At 41.1% G+C, this 19,820-nt stretch overlaps 1 long non-coding RNA gene across 6 annotated transcripts in view; it reads right to left on the reverse strand.

Moving 5' to 3' along the window:
• LOC125484689 overlaps positions 1-19,250 on the reverse strand; it is a 109,877-nt gene extending 90,627 nt beyond the window's left edge. The window contains exons 1-2 of one of the 6 annotated variants that reach the window (XR_007263521.1): positions 18,827-19,245; positions 11,252-11,308 (exon numbers count right to left, since the gene is read on the reverse strand). This is a non-coding gene — a long non-coding RNA (uncharacterized LOC125484689). Of the gene's footprint in view, positions 1-11,251; positions 11,309-18,304; positions 18,366-18,826 lie in introns of those variants that run through there. The other 5 variants (XR_007263518.1, XR_007263523.1, XR_007263520.1 and 2 more) reach the window with 5 other exon arrangements.
• Between the last annotated feature and the right edge of the window lie 570 nt (positions 19,251-19,820).

The following is a 19,820-nucleotide window of genomic DNA, read 5'->3' on the forward strand; positions in this document are numbered from 1 at the left end:
AGTTCAGGGAAGGTTCACTGGAATCATTCTTGGGACAAAGGGGTCATCTTATGAGGAATGGTTGAATAGGCAGGGATAATATCATTTGGAGTTCAGAAGAAGTAATTATCTTACTGAAACAAAAAAATCCTAAAAGGAGACTTAATATGCTGGGTACAAGAGAATGGTTCCTCTCTTCATTAGAAACCAAAACTGGGGACAAACTTCAAGAATAAGAGGAAGCTGACTGAAAATTTCTTCAGAGGGTCATTTGTATTATTCAAGGTACAGTTAGGTAGATTTTGACAGAAAAAGGGGGTGAAGGGTTATGAAAGCGAAAGCAGAAAGGTAACCTTGAGACCACAACCAGATCAGCCATGATCTTACAGAATGATAGAACAGACTTAACATTGGAACACATGGATGAGAAGGAAGAGTTAGCCATTTTTGCCTGCTAGCCTGCTCTGCCATTCAATAAGATAATGGCTGTCGTCTCAAATTCACTTCCCACCTACCTCTGACAATATTTGACTCCTGACCATCAAGGGAGCCAATCTATTTGTGCCTTAGAAATAGTTTAATGATCCTGATTTCAGAAGAGAATTCCATTTTAATTGGGAGACCCTTTACTTTTAAATTGTTTTAATCAACCCATTCAGACATGTATTGACCCATCTCTGGAGTTAGTGGGACTTGAACCGGAACCTTCTGACCTAGAGGCAGGGACACTTGCACTGTGTCACAAGACCCTATCCCTTACTTTTAAGTACAGTCTCATAGATCTAGTCTGACGCACAAGAGGAAACATCCTTTCAGCATTATGATCCCTGCAAATGGTAACACTGACAAATCAGATCCCAGAATGGAAACCTAGCTTGATGGATTATAATTTTTATTTTTTGCAATTTGTTTACCATGGTGATCAGTCATTTTAAAAAGAATATCAACAGGTTATCACATACAGAAAAGGGGCAAAAATAAACTACTTTATACTGTACAAGAGCTAGTTGAAACAGTTTCATTACAAATCTCAAATAAAAAGAAAGACAACCCTTTTACCCTCAAAAACAACCTTACAGATACTGAAACCTCAGTGAAACCCTATCTCCACGTTAAAGTTTTGTTCAGTTAATACAGCTGTAGTTTGTTTAGCAGCACATTTCTGCATCCACTCCACTCTATTGCTTTAATTAATGTCTTTTCCTTAAGCCGTTAAACAAACTGCGAACACAGCTCATTTATTTTATTACCTTCTCAAAACTCCTCTTCTACAGCCTTTTGTTTCTGAAGTTTTTCTCTTACTGTCTTTAAACCACTCAAGAATTTTGTTTTCAACCCCGTCTATACTGATTGGAGACTGCTAAAAAAATTAATAGCATCACTGCAGTCTCACTGAACCTGCAACCACACAGTTACCTTCTGGATAGTTTGGTCTTTCTGTCTCTGTGGGTCATAGAACATCTCACAGTCCAAGGTTTTTCTTTTCTCCATATAAACAAAATCTCAGGACAGCCCGCCATCACCAATCTCAGAACTTAAAAACTAAATGAAAACTGATACAAAAAGTATCTTCCCTTCTTAACAAATAATACAGAAACACAAATCTAAACAAAATTGTACATTGTTCTGTCCATGTTATGACCCAAGTTTCCAAACAACACCACTGATAGGATGGATGCTGTGCTGAAGGTTCACAAAAAAAAAATCCGAAAGAACAATGGATGCTGTAAATCAGGGCAAAAAACAGATATTGCTGGGAAAGCTCAGCAGGTCTGACAGCATCTGTGAAGAAAAAATCACAGTTAATGTTTCTGAGGAAGGGTTATCGGACCCGAAATGTTAACTGTTTTTTTTCCTTCACAGATGCTGCTAGACCTGCTTAGCTCTTCCAGCAATATCTGTTTTGATCCATCCTATCAAGTCCTATCAGAATCATAGGAGGTTCAAAAAGATGTCCTTCAAAAAAAAAAGGACAAAGATCTGAGGATATTTGTATTTACAGGGCAATGGGGAAAAACAGCACGGGAGTGAGAATAATTGGATAGCTCTGCCAAAGTGACAGGAGAGGCATGAAGGGCTGAATTGTCGCCAGTGCTGCATCATGTTTCTATAGGACTCTGAAGACATTTTTTCAAATTAAAAATTTATACATTTAAAGGGTCAGCCAGTGAAGATATTCAGCCACTTAATTTGATCAATCTCCTCTCTCTAAGGGGATCACTTTTTTCTTTGTAAAAGTATCAAAAAGTAAAATTTCCCAGCAGAATGCATAAGTACTCAAACAGTTAATGCAAAGCTATACCTTCTATCTACAGGAAGATTTGGGAGTTCGAACTTCTGAAAATGTGACTTGTGCAAAGAATTACAAAGTTTAGGAACGGTAACTGAATGAGGTAGCCTCAATCAGGGATTAATTCAAATATCAAAGCATGTCCACAGAGGTTCTATTGCTTATTTCTTCAAATGGCATATCACCTTCCACACCAGTTTGCCCACTTACTTGTACTGTTGCTTTTCATCACAACCCTGTAAATTTACCAGTCACTAAACTTTCAGTAATAAAAGGACAGCCACAGACACCAACACAATTGCAATTTGATATTTATAATAAAAAAGGGAATAAAAACACGACTCCAGTACAAGGTCAGGAATCAGTGAAGACAATGTTCTCCTTGCTTTTCCTCATTCTTCAAATAACTCCAAGAATAAAATGGCTTGCACGAACCAGCAGAACATGCTTTTGAATCGTTATCCCCAGCATAAATATTGCATAATGTCTCCTTTATATTACAACAATACCACAGATGGCAGTTCCTTTGGATACAACACTGCAATGTAAATGAGATGACAAAGCTACCATGAGCAGCAAAGAATTATCACAACAGACCATGTTTAACTGTCCCCCAAAACAGCCGTGCCGCTGACTGGAAACTTAAATAACAACGGATGCCACTATTGTTTCCTAGTTTTCACAACTGGCTTATAAAGGTCTTTCGCAGACAAAGAAGACGACCTAGCTTTCAGGAATCTTAGTAACAACTTTGAAAATACCAATCTGCAGCTCATGCATTTCTGGCAGTGTGGTGGAATTCACACTGCAGCATAAAAAGGACAGATCAACAACATCACCAGATCAGTATACAACTACTTCTACAATGTCTATAATTTTCATTCAAAATTGCTGACAAGATTTCTCCTTATCGCAGTTGCATTCCATTTTAGTGGCAAAACATTTTGTTTGGCCCAAAAAAAAGGTCAAATGCACACAAGTATTGATAAGAGAGATGGAAAGTGGTAAAGTGTGCCCACTAATATCTTTACTGACATCTAACAAATTTGCTTCCTTCATATTTCCTTTTCATGTTGAGAAATATGTCATATACCACTTTTTTAAAATATCAATTTCAAATATATGGACTTGATGCAGTATAGACAGTACCTTGAATAAATCAAAAGCATAAAAGCAGGCTACAGACTTGCATGTTTACATGCTGTAAAATCAACAAGATTTCCAAATTGAAACAATATGTTCTGCAGCAGTATAGGGTTCAATAGGCATCAAATTGAGCTGGCTATGAAAAAGGGAAACAACATAAACCGACACTTCAACACAAAATATTACTGCACTGTTAAATCTAGGTCACCCGTGCGCTCTGCTGGTTCCAGGAGATATTAAAAAGAATCTAACCAAAGGATGCCAATATTCCACTCTTAATATACCAAAAAGCTGATGAACCAGTTTTAACATCACTGAAGGTTTTGCATGATGGCACAGCATAGATTTTACTTAGAGTTAATATGCTTCAAATCAAGAGTGAAGTGTTATAACATGCTGAATGTTGAAATTATGAGGTTTAAAAGATTGTTATGCTTTGGGACTGTGTCTTCAATTTAAAGATAAAATTAAGGGAGTCATCTGATCCCAAATGTAGTCTGCCTGTCAGCAAGCCTGGGTGATATAGCTGTTAAAGATTAAAGAAAGGTTCTAGTTATTTGGCTGTGAAGAAGGTGCAAGATGTTCACATTTGATGGCAGCATTTGTGTTTGCACTGATTAGGCTATTAGCTGCCAATGTCCTGGCAAAACATTAAGAATGTCGGGTTGTAAACAGCAATGCTTTAAACTTTACATTTACATCCAAGACAGGAGTGTGTTAAGGCCTCAAGGATTACCAATCAGCACTTTACCTAGATAGCAGACCCACGTGCTTCATATTGCAATGGTGATGGGCTTCCAGATGTCAAGTGTTTCAATGATATCTCTGACATTCATAAATATAGACAGCATGCCAGTATCCAGCAGAGACTGAGAGCAACTGGAGGTCAAAAGGCTCTGTGGTTCACCATGCAAGAATGTGGGTGGGAGTGCATCTTCAGATCAAAAAGACAAAATTCACAAGGATTTAAAACAAAGCTGGAAGATTTGCCATTATTTCATTTGAAATGAACACCCAATAAAACCCTAACTGCGAACAATAATTCTGGAGTTAAAAGGAACCAGACAACATGGAAAAGGGAAAGACTGGAAGTAAACTAAGACTCATCTTGAGGATTGGGACGGGGGAGGGAGGGGCTGAGATCAAATAACTACTTTGAGGAACTGCATATACCTGTGTATTTTCAGTTATGTTAAAACTAAAACAGGGAAGAAATTCTATTTTGTAATTTAAAGTACAAGGTGTTTGCTGGAATAGTGTTCAGACCCATGATGTTTTTAGCTTGTTACAGTATAAGTCTTAACACATGAAATTGTGCCATATCTTCCTTTCAATTATCAGCTAGAAGTTCAAGTTTCTTTTAAAAAATTTGGTCTCTGAAGAAATCATAACGTGAAGCACTTCGCAAATTTACCTGAGCCTTATGTCCCGATTACCCAAGAAATAGTATTATGAAAAGGTATACAAAATCAATTCTGCAGGAAAATTACAAATAATTGATTTTTCATTTTCACAAGCAATGAACATTAGCATAAAACTATAAAGAGAGTGTTAAAAAGTAAAGAATGGGAAGGCTGGGTAAATGTGAGAAAAGAACTGAGGTAGAGACTGGGTATGAAATTTTTGAAGAGTTAGACTTCATGGATATCAATTTTCACTTGTCAAAAGTGGCAAATGAGATGTTCTTCTTGAAGCAAAAACAAAATACTCTGGATTCCAAAAATCTGAAATAAAACAAAAAAAAAATGCTGGTAATACTTAGCAAGTGCTGCAGCATCCGTGAGGAAGAGAAAATGTTAACATTTCAGGCCAATGATCTTTCAGCAGATGAGCTGAAATGTTAAGTCTGGTTCTCTCTCCATTGGCACTACCAGCCCTAATGAATATCCTCAGCATTGTGTTTTATTTAATATTTCCAACATTTGTAATATTATGTTTTTCCTATATCTATTTCTAATCCTACCTGACTCCATAACTGGAAAAAAACACTTCAACATCCACTCCTCAATTTATTTTAGACCTCAAATAATACAGTACTTCTATGTTTGTAAATCATTAGTTATAATGGTTCAGAGCCAGGTCAATAAAAGGACTAAAACATAAAATCCACATAGCTTTTTAATATAAATTCAAAGAGAGGTAAACTTATGAATTAGACTTAAAATCTGTTAAACTGGAAAAAGCATATCATGGTTTCATATGAGCAGTGTCAAAATGATAAGAAGTCACTGCCAAAGAATCAGTGATGGAAACATTGTTATTTACTGTATATAAATGTTTCCATGCCCAACCCCCAACCAAAGCCAAGTTTGAAGACATCAAATTACTGCAGTTTCAAACAAGGTCTCAATAGTAGCTTCAATAACTGTGGAATGGGATTAATGAGTTGCACATAAACTAAATGGCGCTACCATACAAATAAACTGGAGGAGAAACTGAGAATATTGTGGAACGCACTTAATTCAAAAAGCACAGGGTGCAGCAACAATATACAATGTCAACTGTCTCTGATTTACACATCCAGCGAAAAATCCATATTTCAGGATCCAACGCTAAGTAACAGTTAGAGCTACATCTGTCCTGCAGCATATAATTTCAGGCGTTGAATCTTGGCAAGGATATCTAAGCAATAAAGAGAGTCAGAAAGGATGAAAACCTTGGGTCTAGTGCATTAAAAGTTTGGTTTCAAGGGAAACAGTACTACTCCAGTCAAGAACAACCATGTCAGGATGAAAAGGGCAGAACATACTGAAATGGAAAGAAACAGAATTGATTAAGTGGATGAAAAGGAAAGAAGGATGTATATTATTGAAACGGAAATTGCTTTGTCCATGCTTTCTGCCTTGTGCATTTTGTTGCCCTCTTTAGAATCTATTTGTCCAGCTATTTAAATGGTTCCTAGCCATGTCTGGTGGCTAACATACCAGTCCCATTGCATTAGCCACTTCTGCAGCTAATGGCCAGGATTGTTACCTCTGCATAGAGGCAGTGATTCTAATATCTAATGAAGCTGATGGCCAGGTCATCATCACGTCAAATGTATGAACAGGGGCAAAAACCTGTCCAGTGAAATTTCCATGCAACAAAGAGGAGGGGTGCAAGTTGCAGAGTTAACCCAACAGTACTACTTTGCCTCAACAAATAAACAATAATACCCTGGCCCTTAAAACACCATCATTGTAAAATACTAATGGATGATGTGTATCATTCATTAATATTGGTTATTGAGGATGATAGTTCTTTCATGTTTCTTTAAAACAATGCAATAAAGATCACTTTTCTGGAGAAGTAAACTGTTTACATTTCAAGTCCAATATGACATCTTTGGAAGACAGAAACAGCAGTGGTTAAAAGTGGTTTTCCAGACTGAAGGAAGCTATAGAATCAGGTTCCCAGGGAGTCAATATGAGAACATATGCAGGTTGGTGGAATGGGCAGTTAAAAAGATTTGAGAGAATGAGTTAGAAGGCTTCACTTTTCATGAAAAACTTGGAGATGATGGGTTTAGTCACCTTGAAGAATATAAGCAGATTTGATAATGTAGTTTACAAGGGTGCTAAACAGAAATAAACTGTTCCCATCAGAATGGCTACCAGTGTCTCCAGTGTTTTAAAGTGATTGGTTTTAAAAAAAGCTAAAAACAGGAGGAAAAAGCCTTTCCATGTACTAAGTGGTGAAGATCTGGAATGCAGAATGCCAACGTGGAGGCAGATTTAATCATGACTTACAAATGGAAACAGATAAGCAGATGGACTGCAGCAACTCAAGATGGCAGCCCGGCCATCACCTTCTCGAGGGACAGATAATAAAAGCTGAGCAGCCAGCAACGCCCACTCCCATGAGTGAATTCAAAAAGACTGAGGTGTCTGAGGTATGAGGTACAGAAGCTTTGTGAATGAGAACAACACTTGGTTGCATTTTCCAGAGATCAGTAAAAAATTTGACCCTCCAGTTGACAGTTGTAAGAATATCACAAGATTTCAAGTTTTAAAAAAGACTTTTAATATAACAAATGAGTGAATATGTTTCCTTTTTGAAAGCAACTTCTACTTTAAACAACAGCAAGTTATGTTGAGATAACAAGGTGTAGAGCTGGATGAACACAGTAGGCCAAGCAGCAGAGGAGCAGGAAAGTGACATTTCGGGCCTAGATCCTTCTTCAGAAATGGGGGAGGGGAAGGGGGTTCTGAAATAAATAGGAAGAGAGAGGGAGGCGGATAGAAGATGGATAGAGGAGAAGATAGGTGGAGAGGAGACAGACAGGTCAAAGAGGCGGGGATGGAGCCAGTAAGGGTGAGTGTAGGTGGGGAGGTAGGGAGGAGATAGGTCAGTCCAGGGAGGATGGACAGGTCAAGGGGGCGGGAAGAGGTTAGTAGGTAGGAGATGGGGGTGGGGCTTGAGGTGGGAGGAAGGACAGGTTAGGGAGGCAGGGACAAGCTGGGCTGGTTTTAGGATGCGGTAGGGGGAGGGGAGATTTTGAAGCTTGTGAAGTCCACATTGATACCATTGGGCTGCAGGGTTCCCAAGTGAAATAGGAGGTACTGTTCCTGCAAATCTTCGGGTGGCATCGTTGTGGCACTGCAGGAGGCCCAGGATGGACATGTCGTCTGAGGAGTGGGAGGGGGAGTTGAAATGGTTCGCGACTGGGAGGTGCAGTTGTTTGTTGCGAACCGAGCGTAGATGTTCCGCAAAGCAGTCCCCAAGCCTCCGCTTGATTTCCCCGATATAAAGGAGACCACAACGGGAACAGCCGATACAGTGTACCACATTAGCAGATGTGCAGGTGAACGTCTGCTTGATGTGGAAGGTCTTCTTGGGGCCTGGGATGGGGGGGTGGGGGGAGGTGTAGCACTTCTTGCAGTTGCAGGGAAAAGTGCCGGGTGTGGTGGGGCTGGAGGGGAGTGGGGAGCAGACAAGGGAGTCACGGAGAGAGTGGTCCCTCTGGAAAGCAGATAAGGGTGGGGAGGGAAAAATGTCTTCGGTGGTGGGATTGGATTGCAGATGGCGGAAGTGTCGGAGGATGGTGCGTTGGTACTTGAGGACGTGGGGGAATTCTGTTTTGGTTGTTATTGCAGGGAGGGGGTGTGAGGGATGAGTTCGGGAAATGCGGGAGACAACTCATCCCTCACACCCCCTCCCTGCAATAACAACAAAAACAGAATCTTCCTCATCCTCACGTACCACCCCACCAACCTCCGGATCCAACGCATCATCCTCCGACACTTCCGCCATCTGCAATCTGACCCCACCACCAAAGACATTTTTCCCTCCCCACCCTTATCTGCTTTCAGGAGGGACCACTCTCTCCGGGACTCCCTCGTCCGCTCCACACTCCCCTCCAGCCCCATCACCCCCGGCACTTTTCCCTGCAACCGAAGCAAGTGCTACACCTGCCCCTACACCTCCGCCTTCACCCCCATCCCAGGCCCCAAGAAGACTTTCCACATCAAGCAGATGTTCACCTGCACATCTGCTAATGTGATGTACTGTATCAGCTGTTCCAGGTGTGGCCTCCACTACATTGAGGAAACCAAGCAGAGGCTTGGGGATCGCTTTGTGGAACACCTACGCTTGGTTCGCACTAAACAACTGCACCTCCCAGTCGCGAACCATTTCAACTCCCCCTCCCATTCCTCAGACGACATGTCCATCCTGGGCCTCCTGCAGTGCCACAACGATGCCACCCGAAGGTTGCAGGAACAGCACCTCATATTCCGCTTGGGAACCCTGCAGCCCAATGGTATCAATGTGGACTTCACAAGCTTCAAAATCTCCTCTCCCCCGACCACATCCCAACACCAGCCCAGCTTGTCCCCGCCTCCCTAACCATTCCTCCCACCTATCCCCTCCCCCACCTCAAGTCCCACCCCTATCTCCTACCCACTAGCCTCACCCCGTCCCCCTGACCTGTCTGTCCTCCCTGGACTGATCTATCCCCTCCCTAACTCCCCACCTACACTCACCTTTACTGGCTCCATCCCCGCCTCTTTGACCTGTCTGTCTCCTCCCCACCTGTCCTCTCCTTTATCCATCTTCTATTCGTCTCCCTCTCTCTCCCTATTTATTTCAGAACCTCCTTCCCTTCCCCCATTTCTGAAGAAAGGTCTAGGCCCGAAACGTCAGCCTCCCTGCTCCTCTGATGCTGCTTGGCGTGCGGTGTTCATCCAGCTCTACACCTTGTTATCTCAGATTCTCCAGCATCTGCAGTTCCTACTATCTCTGCAGCAAGTTATGTTCCCTGTATACTTATAACCTATTAAACACTCCACAAGCTCCTTTGGGCAAACAGTCCACAGTCAATCCTACCTTCCAACATATTTCAAATCTCTGTTTGCAGAGTAACTTTAAGTGACCATCTGTAGTCATTTTCCTCACTTTTTAAGAGATTTTCTAAATCTACCACTAATGGTAAAACCTGTTCTGCTGATTCCCATTCTCCTTTGGCCATAACAGGATGAATCCCTTTGACCTCCATTTCCAGCTGTGGTAGCTCACAAAACCAACCAGTTTTTCTTTCTGCTGAACACTCAGAAACTCTGCTGTCTGACAGAGAAATCCACGGATAAGGAAGCTTATACTCATCAAAAATGGCTTCCTTTGCCATCTTCTCCGTGGCAATGTGTGACACATTTAGTTTGCATCCCAGCAGGCATGCTGATTAGCTTTTCTAATCCCAACTTCCTATCATCTTAGAAGTAAATGGATAGCTTATACCACAACTGTTTACAACTCAATACCATCACCACCTTTCTGGGACTTTGGGATTCTCGGAGACTGCTGCCATTGATTCAGAACATAAATAACCTTCCAAGTAAAACATTCTTGCATTTAATCTCTGAAAATCAAACCAACCAGGCTTACTATCAGCCAGAATGAAGAACAGGACGCAAACCCCTTCAATTATGCTAAATTTAAAACACTAATCCAAAAATTTATTCATCTTGTAATCCTCATACTTATAACAAATTGGCCAATGTGGACTTAGCCAACTGGTGGCCCTGGATCAACACAAAATCTTTCAACCCAAGAGCTGAATGTGAAAAGATTCAAGCTGGCAAGCTCTACAATTCCAAACTTTGGACAATAGCAACTTGCATCTATATAGAACATTTAACATACTGAAAAATTCCAAAGCGCTGCATAGGAGCGTTATCAGCAAAAATGATACTGAGCCACATAAAGAGATATTAAAAGATGTGACCTAAAGTTTGGTCAGAGGCAAATTTTTAATAAGCGCCTTAAAAGGAGCAAGACAGATGAAGAAATAGCCACTAGCGATGGAGCAGTAAAAAAGATCAGGAATGTGCAAGAGGCCAGAATTGTAGGATTGCAGAGGCAATGGAGGGTTATAAGGCTGCAGGAAGTTAGAGAATGTAAGGAATGAGGCCATGGGGCAATAGGAGAAGAATAAAAATGTCACAACAATTTTATGCTGTCTCTTTAATATACTAAAGCAGCTCAAGGAACTTATCAGAAAAAAATTGATATCAAATGACATAAGAAAATAAATGTCCATAGAGGTAGTTTTTCTAAAAAAATTTTAAGAGAGAAATAGGCAGTGAAGATGTTTAAGGAGAAATTCCAAAGCTTAAGGTCTCAACAGCGGAAAATGATTAAAATTGGAAATCAGCGAAAGGGAATAGCTGATGGAGCAGAGATGCCAGGGTTGTAGAAGTGGATCAGATTTCAGAGTTATGGAGAGATGAGGTCATGAAGGGATTTGAAAGCAAAAATTGCTTTGCAAGCAAGCAATATAGGTCAGTCAGTACACGAGGATCAGCAAACAGGATTTGAAAAAAAGTATGATAAGAGCAGCTGAGGTTAAGATGAACTTACATTTCTGGAGGGTGAAAAATAGGAGTCCTTAAAAGAGGAGATTTCAAATAGTCAAATCTAGAGGTAACGAAAAGGCATGAGTATTTCAGGCTGATCTGAGCTAGCAGGTGAATCAAGTAATGTTTTTACAGAGGCTAAAATAGGCAATGTTAGTAATGCGCAGTGACACCAAGATTGCAGACAGATGCCAAGGAAAGGTTATGCAGTTGAAGAAGACACCTGAAGGCAATGGCTTGGGTACACCACATTTTGTTTCAGCAAACTCCTCTCCATCAGCAACAGATGTTTAACAAGCAGTCTGACAATTTATGGACACAAGCAGGGTTGAGAGGGGTGGCCGTGAGGAAGCTCTGAGTGTAATCAGAGTACAACATGGAAGCTGGCATTGCGTTTTTGGATGATATCACTGAGGAGCACCATACATGCAAAACAGAAGAGGATCAGGATAGATTCTCGTGGGACACCACTGGCAATAGTCTGGAAGTGGGAAGAGAATCAATTGGAGAGGATTCTCTGGCTATGCCAGAATAAATATCAATGGAACCATGCAAGTACAGTCCCAACCAGCAAGACAATAGAGGGGAAGCATTGTGAGGAAGATGCTGCAGTTTTTTTTAAATTCATTCATAGGATGAGGGCATCACTGGCTAGGCCAGCATTTATTGCCCAACCTTAATCGCCCAGAGGGCAGTTAAGGGTCAACCACATTGCTGCAGGTCAGGAGTCAAGTGTACGCCAGACCAGATAAGGATGGCAGTTACCTAAAGGTCATTAGTGAACCAAAAGGGTTTTTCCAACAATTGACAATGGATTCATGGTCATCAACAGACTCAATTCCAAATTTTTATTGAGTTCACAAACCATCATCTGCCATGGTGGGATTCAAACCCAGGTCCCCACAACATTACCTGGGTCTCTGGATTGACAGATAATATCACTAAACTATCACCTCCCCTTATCGTTAATTGTGTCAGGGCTCCAGATGTGTCAAAAACAATGAGGGGGGATAATTTACCATGGTCACAGTCACAAAGGGTGGTACTTGTGACTTTACATTCTTCACAAACTAGCAATGCAACATCACTTTGCAGAGCACTACGTCAGCAATCTAGTGAATCCTGGGAAAAGTGTCATGAATGCCAAAACAAAGTGACCAGATTCAGCAGATTTAAAAGGCTTATACTGCAATGCAGTACCTCCAAAATCAAAGCCTGTACTCAAACAGCAGATCTGTAGAATAGTTAAAAACAGGTTTCAGTGCAGCAGATTCTGTGTTGTTCTTGTAGCCTGATTTTACACAAGATCCTTTCCTCCACCACTGGCTCCAAACACAGGTTTCACAGCTGACAGCAATCTGAAGATAAACCTGCTAGGACTCAAAGTCCAGTCGCTAAAAAAAAACTAGTCTTGGTCAGGTGCATTCAAAAGCCATACATTGGGAATGAATGGTGCAAACATAGGTTTTGCTTAATTTAAATTCATAACAATACACTATCAATTTGAGCCATGTCCAGTAAAATTCAAAATGGCTCTCTAAAGCTCTACTGCAAAAGAATCCACAAATCTAAGGAATTTCAAAACAAATCACTTGAGCTTTTAAAATATTAAAGTAATTGCATTGTAAGGGTGCCCATTCAGTCCAACTTAAGTCATATTGTATTAAAAAAAGTTATATTTGATGCTATGAATGCCTGTGTGCACAGGCACACATTTTGGAGGTGGGAGGACGGTGTTGTGATGTGAGAAGGCAGGGTTTTTCCATTCATGATCCTGCCTAGGAGATAACTCCATACGTCAAACACTTTTGCTTGAAAATGTTCTTCATAATATCAAACTTCAGTTCATCAATCTATTCCTCTTATTCTAATATCACCATACATATTAAAAAGGTTAACTTAATTAATGCCATTCAATATCATGTATTTCTAGAAATAACCCTTGTCGTGCCAATTTCTCTTCCTTTTTTCCCCATTTTAGTTCATTCCTTCGATACTGCAAACCAGCTTTCTGGCACTCCCTATATAGCTTCAGGGTTCCCTTGTACCTTGGTGATAAAATATCAATAGAATACTCAAAGTGCAGGATTGTCCATGAAACTGCACAACTTCAGCATTGCACTTTTATCCACATACTCTTCACTTTGTCTATTGCTCAATTAATTTACGTCACTTTCATATCTGTGAACCCATTCCATTCTACATTTCAGAGATAGTAAGCACTGCCAATGCTGGAGTCAGAGATAACACAGTGTGGAGCTGGAGGAACACAGCAGGCCAGGCAGCATCAGAGGAGCAGGAAAGTTGACGTTTCAGGTCGGGACCCTTCTTCAGAAAAGCCTTAAGGAAAAGCTGTGTAATTGTCATAATATTGAGTTAATGCACTGTTAGAGGTATGTGTTCTACTGGGTGCCTTCTTGTTTTCTTTTTAATCATGTTTTCAGTGTATCACATAAGAAGCCTTTGACCTTACTTAATATATTGTCTTTAGGAGCTGATCCTTTTTAGACTGATGTGGAATATGAAGTACAGTTTAGAGACGTACACATGTGCTGATCTATTTCTGTGCTTAATTTGATATAGCAAACGATGCTTAATTTGACAAGGTTCATAGTCCCACATCTTGCAGTGCTGTTGGTTTGGGTAATTTGTATTTATGGAGGTCGTTGATGGTGGGACAGTCCAGTGTTTGGTTTTGTTAATACTCAACAACATCATCCAAATTACATGCACTGCAACAATTTTTCCCTCTTACATGTAGTGCTTTGAGCTTGCACTGAATTTCACTTACCACTGATTCTGCCATTTGTAGATTTATCCAAATCCCTTTACAGATTTGACATGTCAAATTTTCAGTTAATAAACTTATGACAAGAGTACGCTGGGCTGCTGAATCTATCAATGTAGATTAGACATAGTAGACACAGACACCTGACATATAATTGTTGAGTATTAACAAAACCAGACACTGGACAGTCCCACCATCAACGGCCTCCATTAATACAAATTACCCAAACCAACAGCACTGCAAGACTGCAAAATGTGAGAATGTAAGAACTTTGTCAAATTAAGCATCTTTTGCTACATCAAATTAAACACAGAAATAGATCAGCATGTGTGTACATCTCTAACCTGTACTTCATATTCCACATCACAGTCTAAAAAGGACGAGCTCCTAAAGACAATACATTAAATAAGGTCAAAGGCTCCTTATGTGATACACTGAAAACACGATTAAAAAGAAAACAAGAGGGCACCCCGTAGAGCACATACCCCTGACAGTGCATTAACTCAACATTACGACAATTACACAGCTCTTCCTTAAGGCTCTTCCCTGCCTGCATGCTCTATAATCATAAAGGATTTTGCTTTTAAAAAAAAAACTACTTCCACCTCATTGGGGCTTCAGATCAATCCATATCAATGACCTCCTCTGAAAACTCTGCTCATATTTTGACAACTGTGATAAACTGCACCACAACATTCTAAATAAAACAACAGTACAACATTCTTCTAAAAACATCAATTTTCCCCAATGTTAATAAATCTTTCAAAAGATCTGAATCTTCAAACTAAAATTAGTTATTACTTGGACTCATCTCATCTCTCCCAGTTTGGTTGAGATCTGTCTATTAATTATTGGAGATGTATTGTTCACATAACAGCGTAGCAAACAAAAACATAAACAAAAACTTCACCCTCCACTCAACTATAGTGGCAGAGGTAATGATGAAGCAAAAAAACACCATTTACAACATTAAAAATCAGAAAATTAGCCCGCTATAGTTTGAGGTCTGAGAATTGTGAAGACACTTCCACACCAATGGATGCAAGACACAGTAGGACAAGGATACTCACCAAATACCAGACGCTTTCTTCAGTCTGCTTCTCTTTCATTAGCATGTATCACCAGATTTTCTACCTCAAGATTTCCATTCATGGCCAATGTAGTTATAGAATGACTAGGCAAAGGGATCAAACACTATTCTTCTCTTTAGCTTGATCTCATACTAAATGAAGAATAGGAATATCCTTAAGTGGCTAGCCTGGCCTGGTATCCACTGAATGTCAGACAGTCCCACAAGAATATAGGAGTAGGCCATTCAGCCTTTCAAGCCTGCTCCACCATTCAAGAAGATCTTGTCTGATATGGTGTAGTCTCAACTCAACCTTCCTGTGTTCCCTCCATAACCCTCAACACCACTGTACATCAGTAAAAGGTGAGCTATAATGCAAAAAGTTTCTTTGGTGCACCCCAGATGAACAGAGACTCAAACCAAGTGGTGAATGGGTCCTATTAATACTAGACTAGAGCAGACATGAGTTTCCTCTGAGATCAGAGAAAGAAGGAAGGCCAGCTGAATCACATCTCACATGATAATTCACACCACTCCTGCCTCCTGTGACCCAAACAAACAGGAGGAACCACTAGGTACCAAATGATTGAATGATCAGTTCAAGGCTCACAGCTATGTTCCAGGCTGACTGAGATCATTGACAGAAACATTGTAAAATATAAACTCTGGAGAGATATCCACTATGTATTATAGACTGATCTAGATTCTCCTGTTGATTTAGCTAGACCAATTCACTTTCACAGGCAACTAACAGCAATGAGTTCCCATCCACTCCTTGCCTAGCAGTTAAAAGTGATGCAAATACAAGCCCGATTTATACAAAATTACTGATCTTGGAAACGCCGAAGGAATACGGATCACAGATTACAATCAGGATACAACTCCCACTCTTAGATGGTCTTGTGACACAGTGGTAATTTAACTATCTCTAGGCCAGAACGTCTAAGTTCAAGTCCTATCTGACCAGAGGTTGTCATTAAAGTCAATATGTTGATTTTTTAAAAAAAAAGTCCCATTCTGCCACAGTAACAGCAAGGAATCAGGATTTGATACACAAGAAAGGGATGCTGCCCCTCAGCAACAGTGCCCAACATCACACATGCATGTGCAACACCCAGCTCTACCTCATCACAGCCTCTCCTCTCCTCCACTGTTGCTGAACTATCAGACTGCTTGTTTGTCATTCTGTGATGGATAAACAAAAAGTTCCTCCACTTTTAGGAAAACCAAAGCCACTGGCTACAATGTGTGCTGCAAACTCTGACCCGTAGTTACTATTGCACTTCTTGAAACTGATCTGAGACTAAACCAGAACTGTCACGACCTAGCATAGTATTTGGGACTAAAATGAACAATCGATTACATACCACTCAATGAGCGAGACCACCTAATTTTACCTCTGTATCATCTCCAAGCTCCATCCTACTTCAGCTCATCTGTTTCTCACGCCTTCATCCATGCCTTTAACACTAGATTTAACTAATTGAACACACTCACTACAGGTCTCCCACATTCTACACTCCATCAACTTGAGGTTATCCAAACCTCTGCTGTCCACACACTTGCTCACACCGAATCCCATTCATGCATGCTCGTCGACTTGTGCCGGTTCTGAATCAAGCAAGACCTCGATTTTAAATGTTTTATCCTCACTTTCAAATTCCCCAACAAGTCCTTTCCCCTCTCTACCTCTGTAACTTCTCCCAGCTGCACAATCCTCAGATATCTGTACTCCCTCAATCCCACCAAACATGTCCCGATTTTAATTTATCTACCGTTGACGGTCACACCTTAAGCTGCCTGGGTCCTAAGCTGTAGAATTCCTCCCAAACCTTTCTGCCTTTCTGTATTTTCCTTTAAAAATCTGGTAAAAGCTACATCTTTGACTAAACCTTTGCTCATCTAATGTAGCCTTTCATAAATTACTGTCAAATCAGTTATTATGCTCTTGGCAAGTACCTCAAGTGATATTATTCGAAAGATTCTACAGAAAGTACAAGTTGCTGTTGTTGGCATCAAAAAACTTTAAATCCGAACTATTACTGCATAGATAGGCATGAATGATTCATGAGTATGTTGTATGGTGAATTGCTGACATGTATCTGTGTCTAATCACGTGGTGCAGCCATTTCTAACAGATGAAAAGTGGGCAATGCTGAATTTAGATAAATCGGGCAAGTTAAACTGCAGAGGGAAGCACGTATACAATCAGATCTACAGTTATACAGTAATAAGATTTTGTATATATTAAATGACATATGCAAAATCCTATTACTTCACTGTACCTCTGTAGATCTGATTGTTTACTTTCATCCCTCTGCAGGGAAGTTCAGAGGTAACAAACTATTCTGACTCCCTAAATTCAGTGTATCCAACTCCCCTCCCATTCCCCACAGGAAAATAATTCATCTGGACTATATGAAGAAAAAAATATCATTTACCTGTTGCAAAGTATGTGTGTGGTATATTTTAAAATCTAAGTGTAGTACATCATAAAGCAAAAATATATCAACTGAAGAAGGATTATTATTCCACTTTACTATACACCAAAACAAACCCACACGGTATATGTAGAAGTTTAAAAATTGCAAATTCAAGCATTAATTTAATCCATAAGTTGCCTCACTCGATGACAAGCTTTAGGAGTTTTCTTAACTTGCATAGAAGGCAGTATAACCTGTGTAGGTAGCATTCTTCAACTACAGCTATTTCGCATAAAAGTTCAATTGGTACATGGTCTGGTCAGAAGTCATAACCTCTATCTTTAAGCTTATTCCATCAATAACATTATAGTAAAGAAAAATGAAGTAAGCCCACAAGTAATTTAGAGAACACTGTTGCACCCAATTTCTGAACTCTTTACAGAGTTCAACAGGAAGACATCTCCTAGTTACAAACTTATTTTTATGCTTAACAGTAAGTGTCTGGTTTTACACTACTCAAGCATGTAATTTCTGCAAAAGAAGTTGAAGTCCTAGGATTTATGGAAATGCTTGTGTCCTGACAATGATATAATCCATTACGTAAGTTATGGACATATCACCATTTAAAAAAAAAGTATAATCAGCAACTAATTTACTACGTACAATACTGTAAGTATTTGAACAGGTTAGCCAACATTGCAAGCAGAGCAGGTCGCAACAAAGCCACAACTTTCAATTCACCCTAAACTCCAATGGATCTCTTCAATAAATTCCCACCTGGTTATTCGCCGTTTATTTCAACTACAGACAAGGGACTCTTGCAGCTCCAGTGTCAGTCCTAGCAGCAGCATGTGGGTTTCAGCTTTTCTTCAAACGCTCCCCCACCCCCCCCCCCCAAAAGCACGAGTGCAGGCCCCTGGGGCAGCCTCCGCGCTTTTCTCCCGCACCTCCCTCCAGCCGAGGCCTAGGGTGGGTGGCTGGTTGGCTGGCAGGGTGCTGAGGCCCCTGGGACACCTAAACACCCCCCACCCGCCCCCCACCGCTCGGGCTTTCACTGACGGAGGTCACACCATGGAAGGCGGCAGCAGAATCGGGGGCCAGAGGGAAGGCCGAGGAGTGAGTCACTGAGCGCACACCCCCCGCCCCCCCCCCATCCCAACCTTTTCCCTCACCGCGGCCGGGGCCTAACGCCGCAGGCCGCCCCCCACCCCGCCACCGAAGCTTCACCAACACCTCCCACCGCCTCTCGCAACCCGGTCCCGGGTAGAAGTCGGTACGCGGGGCCCGAGGCTCACTCACCAGGAACCGCAGACACTCGGCCTCCTCCTCCTCCTGGTTGCTGGGCGGCCTCCTGTTGTTGTTCCTTCCCTTCCCCCTGTCCTCCTCTCTCTCTCTCTCTCTCTGGAGGTTAAGGCTTTAAAAAGGCGGTTATAGTGGAAATTTCTGGATATAAAAAACTCCGCATCCGTGCCAGCTGAAAAGACTGAGATAGATAGCGGCTTGCAGGACGCCGGGAAATAATAGGTCCCAGGAAGATTTTTTTTTTATATATTTATATATAATAATAAAAAAAACAACTGCAGCGACTTGCTTGGTGAGTGCCGAGGAGGACGTCAGGCTGAACACAGCCAAACGTTCACTGCCATGCAAACGTCTGCCTTCCCCTCTCCTTCTCCCTCTCCCCTTCCCCCGGCAAAGCCACTGGTGACCCGGCCCGCGCAAATGGCTCAGTCACAGCAACAGGGCTCTCATTGTATCAGACAGGGAGGAGACAGCAGCACAGAGAAACACCAACTCTCACTTTACCCTGCCCCCACATCACTCACTGCCAACACATTCAAAATAAACTATTCCTTTTTCTTTCAAAAACAGAATTTGGTAGCGCCCGGAAAAAAAAATAAGTCGCTCCAATTCGCCACTTCACACAATGTTTATATTAAAAAAAATTGGAAGGCTGTTAGTGAATGTTTATTTCCCACCAAAAATAGTGCAGTCCCTCCGTCCTGGACAACACATGGCCCTTATATGGAGCGACTGAACGTAGACAATCCTCAAAGAGCAGTGTATATCATAGTCTTAGTTACAGTCAAATTTCCTTGACAATAATGAAGTAAATAATTGTTGTAGCTTCCATCAATCAGTCCCCACAAATATAACGCAGTAAGTATCCTTGAATGATGTGGTTATAGCAACACGGTAGTTACAGCACTGCAGGCTCATTCAGTATAGACTGAGTTTACAACATGTAGCATTTTGGATAATGCAATTAACTTTATTAACTCTGGGATGGAGG

The sequence above is a fragment of the Rhincodon typus genome, chromosome 13 (genome assembly GCF_021869965.1).
Source record: "Rhincodon typus isolate 14 chromosome 13, sRhiTyp1.1, whole genome shotgun sequence".
Taxonomy (NCBI): domain Eukaryota; kingdom Metazoa; phylum Chordata; class Chondrichthyes; order Orectolobiformes; family Rhincodontidae; genus Rhincodon; species Rhincodon typus.